We start from the raw sequence: 6269 nt of genomic DNA on the forward strand, positions 1-6269 counted from the left end.
TTTGCAATGATAAGCCTCATTAATAGTGTATCTTCATCACGAGAACCGAATACTGAATATTCAGTTAGCGTGGAGCAGATAATAAATAATTAATTAATTATGAAAACAAAGATAATAATTATAATAATAATAATAATAATAATAATAATGACCAACAAAAATAATAATAATAATACAAGTAATAAATATAAATAATAATAATTATATCAATAATTGCATTAAAAATGTAATTAATATAGTATAATGACAAGTATCATTATTATAAAAATACATATATTTTATTACTTGCAAACAATACAACACATGATTAAAGTAATTAAATTAATAAAAACTGAATTTATTTTAATAATAAATCAATTATCAAAATAATAACTATACTACTGCTTAAAACGATAATACATGTTTGTGTTACAATACTAATTATTATAACTATTTTATTTACAATAACTATATTACAAATAATAATATACTAGTAGTAATAACAATACTACCAAACTTCATTATCATTCAACTTATCATCATCATCATCATCATCATCTTCCTCAACACTATCATCATCATCAACATCATCACTATAATCATCATCATCATCATAATCTAACTATATCATCACATTTATTATAATTATGAAGACTTTAAAATAGTTATCATCATATTATTATTGACAATTTTTTTTATTAATTGAATATTGTTTTTGTGAGAAAATACACGCATCAGCCTCTGACGTTTAATTTCACTGTCTATATTGTTGCCATAATATTTCGGAGGTTGATTTCGTATTCAGTTGATTTCGTATTCGTATTTCGTATTCATTTGAAATAAGTGAGGAAAATGAAATTGGGAATATGAAATTGGGAAAATGTCCGAAAGATAGCGAACAAATACAAAAATTACTAGATCGAGCTTTGAAATCAGCTTGCTTCTGCAGTAGCCACCGTTTTAATATTTTCATTTGAGTGTGACTCTGGTCCTTCTGTTTGTAGTTTATTTATCATCGGCTAGTAAAATTCTGGAAAATGGGTCTAGGCCACTGGCTAAACGAACTCATTAATATTTACTGTATAATTGCCTTACTCAAGTGTTGGATCATGGTTACTTGTATGCAGTTTCTATGTACGCTCAAGATGTTTAAAATGTGAAGATGTTTAAATGTGATGCATGTTTATTTTCAGACATTTCCACATAGTTGAGTGCAAGCGTATCCAAGAGGCAGTGTTTGACACTCACTATTCCGAGTCAGGAGTTATTTGGACTCCCTTCTTCTAAAATTTAGGAGTCCGACCATACTTCAGGAAGTCCAAAAATTTGACCCTTTTTATATACCTTATCTTTCGACTTGTTAATTGTTAATTGTTAAATTATCTTTTATGTTTGGTTTCAGATCGAAGTTAAAAGTGACTGCTGTTCAAAATGTTTGTCATTTGTTATCACAGGTTACAAAATTATTTAGCAAATGACAGCGATATGAAAGTTAATTAGTGTAAGTTTTAGAAAATACTATTTTCTATTATGCATTTATATATATGCTTGCTTGTTGTTCCTCGGAGTTGGGTGTAAGAGTCAATTGCATTATTCATTTAAACCATACTATTTAACATTATATAACAAAGCAAACAAACGGCAACAAAGCCCCTGAAATTATCAATTGATATAGACATTGGGTTATTTATTCACAGTCGTTCCCATCTTCAGTGCCTTAGGCACATTGTGCATTGTGTAAACAATTAGGGTTTTGTGATTATTTTTATAGTGATTAGAGACTGTTCAGCGAAAGTTAGATTTTTGTAGAGAAGATATCCGAGAAAAAAAAGACCAAGATTTATAGTTCGATAGTTTCCCCTATAATTATTCGCAAATGCTGCGACAAGGAACCAAAATAAATAATTTCTTATTGTTTTGTTTTGTCGATTATTGTGTTTAAGCAGAAGGATGAGTGGAATATTTGTCGGATGTCAAAAGTGCAGACATTCTGATCTCGCGAAACGGGATTTTTCATAATTGAATTGGAACGGACTTCCGTGTTGTTAGTTTTGACCCCAGACACATAATTTGAGAGAACTTATAAGAAGAAAAGAGGAAAACTAAATTAAGTTACACGCCAAGTATCAAACCCTTGACACTTGCGGTTTCAAATATGACGATTTTCGAAGTTATCGATATTTGCTATACAAGTCGTTATAAATAATTTTAGTTCCGGACTGTGTAAGTCTACACGTAAATAAATGTCTTCATTCTTGGGCGTGGCAGGTTTTTACCCAACGGACGGTTTTTAAACAAAACTTGGTGAAGGACAACAATAGAATGATACATGCCACAAACCAAATTTTTTGATCTTGCGGTTTCAGAGAAGACATTTTTAAAGTGTTTTCTCCATACATATAGAGCAAGTAACCATCAGGGAGGGGAAAATTGTAACCCCAGGCGATTATTTAAAAACACTTTACAACTTCGGAAGAGCCGAACGATCAACAACAATGACTTCAATAAAATTCCTCCCTAAACAACTTTACCTTAAGTCTTATTTTGGAACGGACGGATACAATTGCGAATTTCAATGATGATTTGTAAAACATTGGACTTCTAGATTGTTCACAAAGTTCCACAACACCCACATCAGGAAAACGCCTTAGCCCAATGACACTCATATTTTTCAGTCGACCTCAACCGTTTTCAAACTCAGCAGATGTGCCATTAGAAAACGCGTTCTGAGCAAGTTTCATAAGGATTAGATAAACATGTAGCTTCCGGAATGTTCAGAAACTGTTCACATAATTTCACATAGCAATCTAGTATTTGAACGCAGTTTTTTAATTTACCCAAAAGTCATTTAGACCGATCTTCTCATAAAGTTTCGCGAATATTGGAAATAAATACAATCTCTAGTATTAAAAATGTACAATTTGACAACAGACAATTTAGAAACGATGATTAACAATAGGCAAAATGTCATCCCATAAGCTTACTGTAAGCAGTTGTGTTCATTCTATCTAATAAGGACTCTTGCTAGGTACATCTGTCTAAGCTATGCCAGAGTTTTGTGAAAATGGTTTTTATTCACCGATTTTTTTCAATAGACTGGGGTCCGTGACGTTCAAAGTAGTTTGACAAAAACGGGTAAACAAAATTTCTTTTTTGTGCGCTTACATACAATATTTATAGACAATAAAAGTATTTTCATCATAATAATACATAAATAAGTATTCGCAATGCATCTTCTGAAAACAAACGTGTTGCCCAGACAGCGTTTTCATAGGATAAAAGAAAATACTTATTCAAGTGCGTAGTCAATATGAGTGTATTGTAGTAGTTTTGTCTAAGCTTCCGACATCACTTGGTTTTGAATTGACACATCTCACTATCAATAGACCAGCTGTCTATAATCTTCCTTGTTAAGAAGAAATCTTACGGATCCCACGAAGTGGTTGAAGTGTGCGGAAATTACTTGGTATTAAATACTTTCTTCTGCAGTATGTACAAGGTGAATATTAAATTATTACAATTTTAATGTGACCATAAACAAACGCAGCTTAAAGATTTTATAGACAGTGTTCGACTATTCTTAGTAAGATGTCATTTGTGAAGGCATTCTGATTTTTTCGAAACGAATAAGTAAACGAAAGGATTTATTATAATTCAAAGATGATTTTGAAGGAGTCAAACCGACTTCCTTGACACAAAATTAAGAGTCCGAGTTTCATTTTAAGGAGTGTAGAACTACCGGACTCCCGTTAGTGTCAAACACTGTCGGATAGTCACAACGCGATTGGACAAAAGATGTCTGCTCCACGCGAACAAAGGTCGGACACAACATTAACGGTAAGGCTTTATTATTTGAAATGTTACTTATTAATCTGTTGACCATCGCCATATAATACAGCCTTTCTGCATTATCGTGAAATACTACTAATGTTATATCAATCTTACGCCTTACAGTGTATTGTTTATGTTCAGCAACGTCAAATATTCCACACTCGCTTAATGGCGCACTTGGCGTTATACATCGCAAGGCTGACGCTCAAGGTCACGTCCAACGCTAAATATCGCAAAAAAACTGCCGCATTGACGCATTGGCCGTACTAATGTCGCCAAATTTTAATGCCGCTATGTGTCCCAACAACAACTGTAAATGTCGAATTCATTAAAAATAAGTATTTTGCAGTATATCTGTCATAATTTAAACCCCCGCTTTTCCCGGTAAAGTTTTCCAGTGTGAACCGGAGTGTACCCAAAGTCATTTTTTTACAAACTGTGTAGCCGACCTGTATATTTTTGTTTTATATTGAATATTAAAGCCATGGCGTTGAGATCTTAGACATGTTGATTTTTAAAGGTTTTCAAAAAGGGATCTAGGGATATATTTTATGAACATTTTTTGTGGAATACCTATAAAAGATGCTACATACCAAATACGAAAGACCTGTGATTTGCGCTTTTAGATATGACGATTTTACAGGGTTTTATATATACACGAAAACTGAAAACTGGTGAATCTAATCGCGTGACCAGTTTTGACATTTTGGGACATAATTTGAAAACACTATTGCAGGGCCTTTAGATGATGCTAAACACTAAGCATTAAAGCATTAAGCCTTAAAGTTTATGAAAATGAAAATTCAAAGACATTCCATATATATGTATAAGTGTATATTTAAGCGGTGATCTTCGGGGCTGATCTCTTTTTTGCTCTTGGAGCATAATTTTAATAAGCTTTGAAGATGCTACACAACTATGGTACAAACAAAATATTAAACATTAACACCATGGGGTTTCAGATGAGATTGTTTAGTTAAAAACACTTCAAAAGGCCGCATGGCTTAAGAAATCAACGGACCAAAACGAATTTAGGAGATTTCTTATTTATATAAAGTTGACAAATGGACACACGGACACGTCATTGACGAACACGGTATCTCATAGCTCACCATGAGCACAGTGTGCTCAGGAGAGGTAAAACCTATGTCATAAGAACTCCATTGATAAAAATGATTCATTAGCAAAGTGTCTTTAAAATAAATAAAGATGTTCTTGCTTTGTGTACAGTAGTTTTAAATAAAGCCTTTTCAGTTAGGCACATAAATATAAATGCATTGAGCGGATGCATTACCATCAACTACATTGAAAAATGAACACGTACTGTATTAATTTTCAAGACAGAATATTAAAAATTATACGCTGGACGGGAGATACCAATAGGTGCAATGGAATGACCTCTTAAATAATTTAACTACCGTCTAGTGGGTCTTATGTAAGAACGTATCAAAGGGTATGATGTAAATACATGAAATAACTTAAATGTATTTTTTACTAAAGATATAGTTGTGTGACATCGTAACAATATCACAACGTTTATAATCGACATAATAGACATAAATATTTTCACATTGTTTGCAAACATCTTCCAACTTAGTTCGGCTATTATTTTTTGTTTGTTCCAATCGATTATACAATGTGGAATTCATTCGATTGTTGTTGGCAAATTATCATGTTTTAATGTATTATTTCTTGTACACCGCAGTTTTACATGATACATGTATACAGATGATGGTAGAATTCACATTAAGCACCAGTCATTCTTACCAATTTTCTGCTTTCATCGAACCATTGTTTTTATCCATTTAAAAAAACAGTGTCTTATAAAGTATTATTTTTACTGTGTTTATCTTTCAGAGACAAGAAATATGTAACGTTGACAACGATATGAATAAGCAACCCAGGTACATGAACACATACATTTGTGAGATATTGTATAAATTGACAACTTTTATATACCATACATTTGGCGGTGTATCGTATCCACATATGTATATTTGAATGTTGGTATGGTTAAATATATTAAATCTTGGATATGCACATATTTATTTATAAATATACTCATACATTGTTTATAATTGGCCAATTTAAATTATAAGATTTCTTAAAGGGATCTTTTCACGCTTTGGTAAATTGACAAAATTAAAAAAAGTTGTTTCAGATTAGCAAATTTTCGTTTTAGTTATGATATAAGTGAGGAAACAGTAATACTGAACATTTACCATGCTCTAATATAGCCATTATATGCATCTTTTGACGATTTTAAAACCTAAAAATTATAAAGCGTTGCAACGCGAAACGATTGAATAATTTGGAGAGTTTTGATTTTGTCGTTAAATTGTGTGCAACTACGAAGATTGCTTATATAAGGTATAAAATACGTCAAGTACGTGTACTCGGCGGAATAGCTCAGTAGGCTAAAGCGTTTTTACTTCAGGATTCTGGCAGGACTCCAGGGG

The sequence above is a fragment of the Dreissena polymorpha genome, chromosome 6 (genome assembly GCF_020536995.1).
Source record: "Dreissena polymorpha isolate Duluth1 chromosome 6, UMN_Dpol_1.0, whole genome shotgun sequence".
NCBI lineage: Eukaryota > Metazoa > Mollusca > Bivalvia > Myida > Dreissenidae > Dreissena > Dreissena polymorpha.